This window comes from Apium graveolens, chromosome 10 (genome assembly GCF_009905375.1).
Source record: "Apium graveolens cultivar Ventura chromosome 10, ASM990537v1, whole genome shotgun sequence".
Taxonomy (NCBI): domain Eukaryota; kingdom Viridiplantae; phylum Streptophyta; class Magnoliopsida; order Apiales; family Apiaceae; genus Apium; species Apium graveolens.
This window is the reverse complement of record NC_133656.1, coordinates 76,705,492-76,719,408: the sequence shown is the minus strand read 5'-3', so window position 1 is coordinate 76,719,408 and position 13,917 is coordinate 76,705,492. Positions and strand designations below refer to the sequence as shown.

General features: G+C 35.9%; 1 non-coding gene across 1 annotated transcript; it reads right to left on the bottom strand.

The window, feature by feature from the left end:
- Positions 1–10,773: 10,773 nt before the first annotated feature.
- Positions 10,774–10,880, bottom strand: LOC141694246 (small nucleolar RNA R71). The gene has a single exon (XR_012563567.1). It is a non-coding gene; the product is annotated as a small nucleolar RNA R71 (small nucleolar RNA).
- Positions 10,881–13,917: the final 3,037 nt, after the last annotated feature.

Genomic DNA, 13,917 nt, shown 5'->3' with positions numbered 1-13,917 from the left:
TCACATAAAATCACATAAACAATTCCAAATAATTATAAAAATAATATCTAAAAATATGGGATATTACAATCTACCCCCCTTATAAGGATTCCGTCCTCGGAATCAGCAGAAGAAATCCCTAAGGGTTTTCTAACCAACTTTCCATTCCCAAATAATCTCAATTTTCCATATCTCAAATGAATCTTGTATTCCTTGTAAATTAAACTTTAACAGGAGCTTCGCTGCGTACCACTGTTCCGTCTACATCCTTTGACCAATTCCTCAATAGAATCACTTTTACTGATCGCGAGAAAGAAGTATAGAGCGAAAGATAGAGAGAAGAAATGAAAGAAAGATAGAGAGAGAAATAAAAGAACAGATTGACTTCGCTATATGCCACTGATATTCTAATTGCATTGCAGTCCACTGTCGCTCTTGGTAATCCCATCACATAACCCTGCTTTGACTTGAACAGGATAACTCAGCTTAACTTGATTGACATACCTTCGAATATTTGGAATGATAAAATCATAGAATTTCAAAAAGAAGAGAATTTGATACCATAACGGAACCAAAATATGAATTTGAGAAAAAATATTGTTGAAATAAAAGAATAACTGAGAGATCAATATGATCAAATGAACTTGATATTGCATGTCCAAATTAAGACACTACTAAAGGTTGTTAACCTTCATGTATTCACAACACACACAAGTGATGGCATCCCATCCAACTCCTATCATACAGACAGGTATACCTTGTGTCCCCTATAGTTAGGGTTGTTCATCTCAGTCAGAATTAAAGAATATCAAAGGAATTCAAAATCAAATGAATAAAACTGAAAAGATTTCAAAGCTGATATTTCTGGAGAAAAAATGAAATCCAGAAAACAAGATTCTGTAACAAAATAATTAAACGAGTGTTAGGGATATATCCTCTAACTGATACCTCTTTTGAGAGAGGTCAAAAGAAATTATAGAAAGAGAAGGTATTGTCGAAGTCTTAATACTTATCTTCTATTTGAACTCTTTTGTTGACTCGTCATCCGATTCTAGATACTTCTTCATGTTCTGAGGATATCGAGAATCTTCGTCGTCGTCAAATCGTAGTAGCCTTGAAAGATTCCACCATAGAAGTTTGCAACTGCCAGTAGTTTTGTCCAGCTCAACACAACCATCTCAAACGAATGCGCATATCTTAACTTATTTGTTGGTACTATACCCAGTAGTCCAACAGGAACTCGATATGAGCTCAATCGTCCTCACATAGCTATACACACTACTACACACTCTCGTTTCTAGTTTACTATAACCTCAGCTCTGATACCAACCTGTAACGCCCCCAAATCCGGGGTCATAGGATTTGGTCGTCACTATGAAACCTCAATCCAAATCAACCTGTTTAATCGATAAATAAATTCCAGCGGAAGATATTTAGCATAAATGACCCCAACTACTCCAAGATCTTTTAAGGTTACAGTTCTAGAAACAAGAAATCAAAATTCCACAAATAATTTTTTTCTTTCTTTTACTTTTAAAACTCTTTTCAACAAATACCAACTCAAAACTAAACCCACTAGTATAACTTCGAAATGAAGTATACTAGGCCCAAATAAAATATACAACTATAATATAATCTAATATAAATAACTTTACACAATAAAACTTACACTAGTCCGCAAACCGTGGACCAACCACCTTCCAAAAGCTTCTTCTTTGCTTGCTCAAATTACGCAGCTAACTAGCACAAGCTAATCCTCACTAGAGGTTAAATTTGAAAAAATGCAAGTATGAGCGAAAGAAATGCTCAACAAGATCATTATAGCATATATAGGTTCGTTTTGATATAAAACCGACATCTGCATTAGAGCAGAACATTTAAAATCATAATTGCTTAAATAGAAAATTTAATAAAGAATCGGATAATTATTTCTCACAGTATTCAAAACCATTTTGATATTTCCGAGCGAAATGATTCAGCAATACTTTGAATCTTGACGAGAATCAAACTCATAAAATAGTGTTTACGGAAATATCGTAAACAATAATAACAAGAAATAATAATTATGGATTGAATCATAAACTTTACTCAGAACCGAACTCTTCAAATTAATACTTATTTTGTTGTCATATCAAATTAGATATCAATACGAACTTTGATACTCACAACACCCATACTGAAGTCAACATCAATAATCCATACTAATACCACCTTTGATATTTAACAACAACGTAAGTATAAGCATAAATCAGAATCTGAATCAAAACTGCATTTCACCATTATTCCAAAACTGAAACAGTTGATAAATCATTTATTCTATGAATATCAAAAACGATATGATGATTCATATTAGGATCATTCTCCGACGGACGTACTATCACATGTTGATCAGCCCGTGTGATAGCACAAGGTCATGATTCATAGAAACGTGACCCCAAAAACACGAGTACTCAAACAAAAGGCAATATACCTGCCTGTGGCAAAAATTGTGTCATAATATTCCATATGGCACTTAGAAATAGCCCTCCGCTGGACCGTCCGTCCCAGTCACTTACGTAATTATGATCCAATCTTAAAACCTTTTATTGAAATGGGGTCATAATAATTGACACCCGAAATAATTTTATTTCCCCCAATTCTTGGGTCGGAATATTCGCAACCAAATCACTTTTCTCAAAATCCAAAACATTTATAAATCCGATAATTGGATAAGTAAAATCACTTGACTATTCTTAACATAGAATAGCAGAGGGTACTTGCGTAAACAGAATCATTTAATTCAGCGATATGTAAAACATTTATCTATTCTAAACTGAGATAGGGAAAGCAATACTTGCATGATATGATTTAAAATAAATATCACTTGAACAATAAGTGATGATAGAAATACTTGCATAATTGATTCAAAATAAACATCACTTGAATGATAAGTGAAGTCAGGGGTACTTGCCTTTGGGTTTTAGCAGTTAGTCACACTCGTAAAGACGCATCTATTCTGACATTCTGTCTTAAAACATCATCGTCCTTCTTTTCAACACTTTACTGATATGCTGCTCCTGCGATTGCTAGAAGCCAGCTACCCAATGCCATTACATCTCATTCTTTATTCAACGTCTTGTCCTGATCACTTGAACGATCCGCATCTATAATTAAAATATAGAACTTTAATTGTCTAAATGATAATCACTCGACGAACTGCGCGTCAAAATCCTATCGTCTACCCATACGATAGCCCACACATAAATATAACAGACAAATACAGGACTCTTGATCCACATATGCACATAATTCACATAGCACGTAAGCACATAATCCATGTATCATATAATACATATCACATATGACTCAGTTCGTCAAAAGGTTTGACTCGATACGTTTAAAACTGAAATCAGGTCAAAAATATGATTTATCGATCAAAAATCGACTCAGAATGATTCGTAAAACAAGCGACCTTTCGAAACAAAAGAATTTGGGTCTCGAAAGTATTTTTATTGAAAGCGGAATATTTTTCTGAGTCTGTACGCGTTCGTTTCGTATTAAACGGACGAACAATTGATTTATTATGAATTTTTGAACATTTTTGGGAATTAAAAACAATCTCCGAATCATTTAATAATTAAATAATAGGGCTCGAACACTCAAAAATAATTTTATAAAAATTATCGAGCCTAGAAAATAATCAATTAAAATTAATTAATAATTAATTAAGTTAATTAATCAATTAATATTAAATTAATCAATTAATTAAAATAATTAAAACTAATTAAAATTAATTAATAAAATAAATCAGATTTATTTTTGAATTAAAAATGAATTTTGAAATTTAAAATAATGATTTTAGGAATAAAACATGAATTTTGAATAAATATTAAAAAGAAAAAGGCAGAAACAGTTTTTATAAAAGGAAAATCAGGACTGGTGGATTAAAACCGGGTCAATTATGACCCAATCGGGTCGTGAAGATTTAAACCGGGTCGGGTTTGAATGTTCACCGGTTTCTAGGAATTCCCCAAATTCCGGCGAACTTCCCCGCCACCGGTTAAATCTCCGGCCACCCCAAACAACTCTGTTCTGCTTCGATTTCATCATATATTCCTTATACCTGTTCCCAACAGATCGTTTACAAGAATAACCAACCCAAAAACGGCCCAAATCCATTGATTCTGGCTAATAAAAAAAACGAGGCCGGCGAAGAACCGGCGTTTTGAACCAAAATCCGGCGACCCCGAAAACCTTTACCAAAATTAACGATTAAACTATCAAAATGAAGCTTATAACCCCTACAATCTATTCATGTAATTATTGACAACAATCCTTCCAAGTTTAATCCAGAAAATCGAATCAAAATTCGAGTTCAACCCACCACTTCGGTTTTAATAAAATCGAACACCAAATCAGCTTGTAAACATACGAATCGACTATAAATCAAAAGATAAAGCCATAATTAACTTCAAAACAACCAAACAATCAACAAAAACAAAAAATCCCAATTCGAGCTTAAGAACCCTAAAAATCGACTTTATAAATTACCCATCATTGGATGATTTTGATGCTGAAATCAGAAAGAGGATGTTGAGAGCTTCAAAACGGATATTCATACTTGCGATTTGGACCACATAATCATACCCAAATCTGCTTTGATCTTCAAGAATAAATCAAAACCCTAACCCTAGTTCTTGAGAGAGAAAATCAGATTCTCTGGAAAAAAAATAAAATAAATAAAAACTGATTTTTAATAATAATTATTAATAAATAAAAAAAACTATTTATACTTATAGAATATTGGTACACATTGGATCATATTGGATCGATAAATTTGTTGCTTAGCCGCTAAGTAACTGCCAAACGATTCGAAAATAGATTACTTAGCCGCTAAGTAACTATAAAAACGATACAATTAAATACCAGAATTGAATAATTATCAAAACCGAGATTTTTATAAAACATCATATACGAAAATAATGTAAAATATCCCGTCTCTCGAGAATACGGATTTTTGTCGATTACCGAAATGATTATCGTATCGAAAATATTGCGCCGAGCCGCGCACGGGTCAAACCGTAATCCGGATCGAAAAAGTCAAAACATGAAAAATGTCCGGAATTACCAGATTAGGTTAGGAAGGAGTTTTCGGAAGAGTTTCGGGTTGTACAAACGCAAAAACAGTTGAAGTTGGACGATTCCCGGCTTTATAAAATAGTTTTGTAATTATTCAGAAAAGAACTAATAAATACATTAATCATTATAAAATCATATAACACTCCAAAAATTACTAAACAAATACCACAATTATCTATATTTTATTCTGGACATATGAAAATTTCAAATACTCAAATAATATCACGTCTAAATACCCAAACATCAATTCCACTTATCAGATAATTCACCAAAATTCATATAAAATCACATAAACAATTCCAAATAATTGTAAAAATAATATCTAAAAATATGGGATATTACAGATAGCAATTGTTGAGTACACGATGACATCCCTTTTCTTCATAGCTTGTCCCGTAATGAAAACCTTTATTGTTATCTCCAAAGATTACTGAGGGAATAGCTTTTGTTGATCACATTTGATTGCGAGGCTCTTTCTTTGATCATATGCCTTGAGTATGAATTACCAAGAATACATATGAATCAAATAACATATTATGTCCTGCACTCGCAAATGGATTAACAGCTCTTGGTACCCAACTTATCAGTTTGGGTCCAGATGGATTTGAGATTTTACTATAAACAGAGATAACAATAGTTGCAACCTTATCATGCTAATTCTTATCTTTGACTGACCATTTTCTCCAGTTTAATACCCTTGACAGATTTGTCTATAGGCTAGGGGAAAATGGTACCAACCTTACATAAGGAGGACTAGCAGTCTTTCCTCTATTAAAATCCTAAACATGCTTTCTACAATTAATGCAAGTACTAAGAGATGCATTCATGGCATAAACTAAGCAAGCATTGAAATAGGAATATATGGTATTCATTCATAAATATTACACATAAGAATTAAGGAAGACATGCATGATATGGAACAAATAGAATTAATAAATAAATCACTAATTCTATCTAGTCCAATCATGTTGATAAATCTCATCTAGCTATCTCAATCCAATTATAAATTAATACTTCTTAACAAACAATTCAGATTAAATGGATAAATCAAATTGTAATAGGATACAGAAGATAAGCATAGACAAAGGTCTTAAGTGCTGGAAAACATATATCTCATTAAAGTAATTAATCATGTTCAACAAATATTCAAACATATATTAAAATCCTCTAAAGTAACATGCACAAGTTAAACATCAATCCTAGATACCAGAATAATAATCTAGTGAACTAGTTCAGCATTATCTATGTGTGATGCTATCATGCTTGTACGAGTGTTAAACATTTAAACACTATGATCTTATCATGCATTGAATATTGAGAGCAAAGTATTGCAGTGGTTCAAGAATTTGAAACCTGAGATATGTGAGTTGGACCATCTTCAGAGATTGCTATGAAAGCAAGATATTCATTATTCTCGTCATCTGATCCATCCCAATTCTTTTCCGTGCACTACAAGTTTTGACTGGCTGCTTCCCTAAGAAAAAATTCCACCTTTGTCTTAACTCTTCAACTGAATCCCTACCCATCCTTGATTGTCAAGCTTCTTGTTCTGTTGTAGCAAAACCCCTGATAATTACTTGACACTTATTGCTTGTCATACCTGTAGCTATCAAATCTTGTATTTGTCCCAATCTCAGGCTTGTAATCACCTCTTGAACTGAATCTGTAAGAATCTCTGCTTCAGAATAGATAGGCTTGATCTTTGGATATAGCTTATGTACTCCTTGTGAATCTAATACGACCAAACTTCCCTGACATGTGAAACACTGCCCTGACGTCCAATCCCTCAAGTACTTCTACCTGAGCTTCTTCTGATTCAGCTATCAGTAACTCTTACATTCTGTCCTGAGATTCCAACTATACTGCATGTAACTGAGATATTTGTATGTCCCCTCTACTCTCTCTGACCTCCACAATTCCTGCCTATATGATCTCATTGATTCCCGGATAAATATAGCATTGATACAAACTACTGTGTGACTGTATAACCTGGAACCATAGAGTTGTCTTATAAAAGCCCGGAGGAATCCTGAGTCTATCAATACTTCAGTACCCTTAATTTAATATTTAAGAGAGATTTAAGTTTCCAGTATTTTTAATTTTCTTAAAAAATAAATTAATCAAAAATAAATATTTATGTAAAATCTAATTTTTAAAAATTTCAAATTTTCTTAAAAATTAAAAAAAACATAAATTATCATTTAAGAAAAAATTAAATTTAAGAATTTTAAATTTTATGGAAAAATAAATAAATTAGAAATAATTAATTAAGGGGCTACAAAATTTCTATGGCGACTAGAGGGTGTTCCAGGAGGTGTACATAATCGCCTTAGAAAATTGTTCGTTTAAACACTCTATGACGATATACTCTCTGGCGACTAGGGTATATAAATCATGTATGGCGACTCCTGTATTCTTTCGTTGGTGTCTATGGCGACTTGCTTTAGAAATTCTGTTGTTTGTTGCGCATGAGTTGCCAGCACGTGTGAATCTTTCCAGGCGCGTGTATTTAAATCCCTGTAAGGCTGCATGTGTGTTACCAAATGACTTTGCTTCTTTTTCCTTGCCAAACAACTAATCACAAGGCTGCCAATTCACTTCCGTACACAAACTACTAACAAAGGAAATAAGGTGCCACTTTGAACTAACAAAAACAGGAAACTGGCAGCCTAAAATTACCCGAGAAATAAATTTAAATTAAAAATTCTATTTACTAAAATTTAAATGATAAATTAATTTAAATCAAATTTATAAAATAAATTTATTTAAATTAAGTTTATAAAATAAACTTATTCAAGTTTAAATAATAAACTCATTCAAATTAAATTTATAAAATAAATTTTCTAAATCAAATTTATAAAATAAATTTATGTAAATTCAAATTAATAAAATAAATTTATTTAAAGATCCTGATTTGTGTATCAATCAGTCCGCTCTGATACCAATTGTTAGGTCCCGAATTATCGTAGAAGGGGAGTTGAATACGATAATCACTAAATTAAAAATTCTTTCGAATCTTTAGCGGATATAATATTTAGTGTCCGGTTAGTGGTTTCGTGTTCTTGAGAGGAATAGTATTTGGAACGATAAAAACGAGGAATACAAGATATTCGGGGAAATATATATTCGTATATAAATCCTCGAGGGTGTTGCTACACTCCGGTTGATAAATTAACCGGCTACAATCTTAGAACAACAAGGTTCCTAGCTTCTACAAAGATTTACAAATCAAATCCTATACAATAATCTAGCTTTTGTTTGTCTAAGGATTTAATTACCAGGTAAAAATTATAATGCCCCTAAGAATATACAAGAATTAAATCGGGCATTATAACGTTACTCCGGTGAGAAGTTAAACGGATATATAAAAAGTTTGAGCTTCTCTGTAAATCATTGCTGCCATTTTTACTTCTCTTTCGGGAGAGAAGATGAACAGTATTGAATCCCCAAAAATGAATGGCTTCAATTTCTGCTGCAAATTGTGTAGAATTTATCCAATAAAATGTGTGGCTGAGGTTTAACACTTCTGTGATGATCAACTATAACTCTTCTGTGGCGATAGGAAGCTCTGTGGCGACAGGAGTAACAAAATTACCTTGGTGAAATATTTTTTGTGGCGACAGAAGATACAAGGGGGGAGTTATTTTGCTGTATGGTGACAGGTGGGGGGAGCCTGTGGCGACCTCCGATCATCCTAAACCAAAAGCAAACAAACAGACTTTATTTGTTTGTTTAATTCCTTTTTTATTTTCTTTTCCTTTTATTCTTTTTTCCTTTTTCTTCTTCTTTTTCTTTTCTTTTTCTTTTTGTTTTTGTTTTTCTTTTCTTTCTCCTTTTTTTGTTTTGTTTTCTTTTATTTCTTTTTCTTTTTCTTTTTTAAGTTTAAATTGTAACTAAATTAACTTAAATATAACTTACATAAATAAACTAATTTAGATTTATAAAATAAACTTATTTAAAGTTTATAAGATAAATCATTTTAAGTTTATAAAATAAATTATATTAAAGTCCACTACATAAATTTATTTAATTTATCAATTAAACTTTGAGCTTCACTAGTCCCCCAGTCCCCTGAGCTGTTTAACTGTATACCCTGCGCACCTCTTCTCGTACTTCAACAGATAAACGTTCAATTCAAGTATGTTCCTCAACTTAACAAATCTTCTATAAATAATATCCAGATAAGTGCTATTATGGGCTAATCGTGATCATGATTTCATATGAACCCATGATGACGATAAGTGCTATTATGGGCTAATCGTGATCATGGGATTGCAACGGATTTATTATGGAATTCTTTAGTTAATTGTTTAATACTTTAGTGTGTGATGATTGCATGATATCTAGTATTGGTTGTGCGTATTCGTCTTATGTGCGTCGCGAACATATAAGATAGGGTGTTAATCTCTTGTGAAGCGACGGTGGATCTTGGGATTTAGAACTTGCCATGCTAGCATAGGTTCATGTACGTTGTGCATGATTAGTGGGTAACTCTAACAGTTTTATTTGCCCTATGTAATCAAAAGGAATAACTTGTGCTTAAATCGTTGTGTTGTCAATTTCTGTAGACATATGGGAACTCAACATAATTGATGACTATTCAACTTCTATCTTAATTGTGGATGCTTGGTAGAATGGTATTAGAACAATGAAAGTTGGCTTTTATCAGTTTCGTGTTATTCGATTAATATCATTACTGTCACATGCTAAAGGTAATAACAATGGCTATAGAAGGAAGTAATAATGAAGTTGTGATCTCATGAGTGTTTTATTATTGATAAATTGAAGTGTTAGTTAAGTGATTAATTAAGTAGTTAATTATAGTTAATATTTAATCAACAATTTTAAGTGTTAGTGTCTTAACATTGAGAAGTAATCATACATTGGTGAGTGAGTTTAATTAGACAATAATTTAGTCTGAGTCTCTGAGGGAACGAACTAGAAAGTATTCTATATTAATTGCGAACGTGTATACTTGCGTGAATATTAGCGCGTGTTTTCGCCCTAACAAGTTTTTGGCGCCGCTGCCGGGGACTCGGTGTATTTGTTTAGTTTATGTACTTACCATCATTGGTCATTAGGACTCAGTGATTAGGACGTAGTAGTTACTTATTTTTTCCGGTTGTGTTTCAGGTACTTTAGCAAGCGTTTATGCAAACTCGTTCTCGTGCTCGCAAGAGGACTTTAGATACAACTGAGGAAATAGACGAAGTTCTTAATATTCCGGAGAAGTTAGATTTTGAGGATTCGGATTCAGGAACTGAGCAGAAAGAACCAGAAAACATGGGAGATCGTATTGTTCAAGCTGATCCAGCTCTTATGGATTTTTCTCGGCCTAAAATTGATGACATTCAGTCAAGCATCCTTCATCCGGCTATTCAAGCTAACACCTTTGAAATCAAGCCGGGCACTATTCAGATGGTGCAGAATTCTGTTTCTTTTGGAGGAGCGGCAACTGAAGACCCCAACATGCACATAAGGAATTTTGTCGAGATCTGCAGCACTTTTAAGTATAATGGCATGACTGATGAGGCTATCAAGTTGAGGCTTTTCCCATTCTCACTGAGGGACAAGGCTAAAGACTGGTTACATTCTGAACCAGCTAGGTCTATCACTACGTGGCAAGATCTTGCGCAAAAGTTTCTGGTGAAGTTTTATCCGATGGCAAAGACTGCTGCTATGAGGAGTGCTCTTACTCAGTTTGCGCAGCAACCTACAGAATCTATGTGCGAGGCTTGGGAACGCTACAAGGAAATGTTGAGAAAATGTCCACATCATAGAATGCCGGATTGAATGGTGATCACTGGTTTCTATAATGGTTTGGGGGCCCAATCTCGGCCCATGCTTGATGCAGCAGCTGGAGGCGCCTTATGGGCTAAAAGCTATACTGAGGCGTATAATCTTATAGAGACGATGGCTGCAAATGAGCATCAAAACCCAACTCAGAGGATGACGTTAGGCAAGGTAGCAATATAATGCCTCTAGGTTGGAGAATCCCGATTCTACTTCACAAGATAGGACGTTAATCAATGAATCTTTTCCGGATGAGCAGTTGTTTGCAATTCAGGAGGAAGAACCATGGTTTGCAGATATTGTAAACTATCTCGTCAGCAATATAATGCCTCCTAATTTGACATCCGCTCAAAAGAAGAAGTTTCTGCATGAGGTGAAGTGGTATATGTGGGATGAACCATATTTGTTTAGACAGGGAGCTGACCAGATCATCAGGAGATGTATCCCGTTCTGTGAGACGGAGGGGATATTACGAGACTGCCATTCCACGGTTTATGGTGGACACTATGGTAGTGAGAAGACGGCAGCTCGTATTCTGCAAGCAGGTTTTTTCTGGCCTACTTTGTTCAAGGATGCTCATCAGTTTGTTTTAAGGTGTGATCGTTGCCAAAGAGTGGGAAATTTGTCAAGGAAGGATGAGATGCCATTAAATGTGATGCTTAAAGTCGAGGTCTTCGATGTGTGAGGAATCGATTTCATGGGGCCTTTTATCTCGTCTTGCAATAATCAGTACATCTTGCTGGCAGTCGATTATGTCTCAAAATGGGTCGAAGTTAAAGCTTTACCGACAAATGATGCAAAGGCAGTGCTAAATTTTCTTCATAAGCAAATTTTCACAAGGTTTGGAACACCTCGGGTAATCATAAGTGATGAAGGATCGCATTTTTGCAACCGTAAGTTCACTTCTATGATGCAGCGTTATAAGGTGAATCATCGAGTAGCTACTGCCTATCATCCGTAAACAAATGGTCAAGCGGAAGTGTCTAACAGAGAGATAAAGCGCATTCTAGAGAAGGTTGTTTGTCCGTCAAGGAAGGATTGGTCTTTAAAGCTCGATGAAGCTGTTTGGGCTTACAGAACAGCATACAAAACTCCACTTGGGATGTCACCGTTTCAGTTGGTGTACGGTAAGGGATGTCATCTACCTGCGGAGCTTGAGCATAAGGCCTACTAGGCATTGAAGAAGTTGAACCTGGATTTAGATGCAGCTGGTAAGAAAAGAATGCTTCAGCTTAATGAACTTGATGAATTTCGACTTCAAGCGTACGAAAATAACAAAACGTATAAGGAAAAGGTGAAGAGGTGGCACGATAGGAAGCTACATCCAAAGTTATTTGTGCCAGGGCAACAAGTTCTCTTATTTAACTCTCGGCTCCGACTTTTTCCTGGGACGTTGAAATCAAGGTGGTCTGGACCTTTTATTGTCAAAACTGTGTTTCCACATGGAGCGGTGGAAATTTTTGAGAATAATCCGGACCAAGCATTCAAGGTTAACGGTCAGCGGTTGAAGCACTACTATGGGGACATGGCAAACCGAGAAGTGGTTAGTGCCATTTTGTTGACTACTTGAGAAGGGTACGAAACGTGAAGCTAATGACGAAAAAGAAGTGCTGCGTGGGAGGCAACCCATGAATTATTGTTACAGGAACCCTTAGAAGTTAATAACCTATCAAAAAACACAAAAAAAATCAGAAAACAGGGACTGAATTTTTTTTTTCCCAGTGACCCCCTGAGCGCCCGCTCAGCTTTGCTGAGTGACCGCGCAGCAAGCTGAGCGCCCGCTCAGCTTTGCTGAGCGACCGCGCAGCAAGCTGAGCGCCCGCTCAGTTTTACTGAGCGACCGCTCAGGGGTCGAGTACCAGAATTTTTTTTCAGTTCAGAGAAAAAAAAAACACACAAAAATAGTTTTAGCCCATAAACCCACGATTTGTTTCCACTACCCCATCATGTTACCCCTTAATTTCCAAACCCTAATCTAATCCACACCCTATATATACATACACCTATCCTACATATCTCCCACAAAACTTCCTACACTTAAACCCTCTCACAAACATCAAAAATCAGTTCTTACACACTTTTATTCACGAATCCATGGCATCCAAGAGAGCACGCACTATTGACAGCAGCAGCACAGTTCCTACTGCTGATTCATCGAGGGGTACTGCTGCAAGGCCTCGGTTAACTGACAGAGCTGCGGAGGAGGAGTACACTAGGCTGTTGGGGAAGCCGATTCTGAAGGAGAGGGGGTTTTTACCATCAGGGAGGGATGGTGAGTTGCTGCCCATGATTGCAGAGAAGGGGTGGATAGCTTTTTGTGAGTCACCCGAAGCAGTACCGATGAGCGTTGTTCGCGAGTTCTACGCGAACGCAAAGGTCGAAAAGAATGGGTTTTCTGTGGTCCGTGGGCTGACGGTTGATTATCATCCTGCGGTGATTCGCCGTGTGATTGGACAGCGAGAGAGGAAGCCCGAGGAGGAGAACTGGAATGAAAAGACTGTTGAGGATTTTGACTTGGATTTGATTTGTGCGACTCTCTGTCGACCGGGCACAGTTTGGACCTGCAGGACCGGCACTAATGAGTATCGTCACTTTCCGGCGATCGCCATGAACAGGTATGCCCGTGCATGGAATGCATTTATTTGTGCTAATATTTTGCCTTCTTCGCATGCACACGAGGTCACAGTTGAGAGAGCACAATTGTTGTGGGGAATTCTGAATGAGGAATACTATGTGGACCTTGGTGAGTTTATCTACCAAGGAATTCTGAAGTTTTTGAGGGGAGCGAAGCATATGAACATCCCTTATACATCTGCGGTTACAAAGCTATGCCGAGCAGTGGGAGTGAACTGGCCGGCTCATGAGCAGTTGCAGTTGCCAGCATCTCCGATTGATTCTGGCACTCAGAATGGGATGCAGGAGTGGACCGCTGTTGAGCCTGAGGAGCATGGGCTGGGTTATCGTCTTCCAGGAGGGCGTCCAGCACGAGGTGCTACTATGGCTAGGCCAGGGCATGATGAGGCTGGT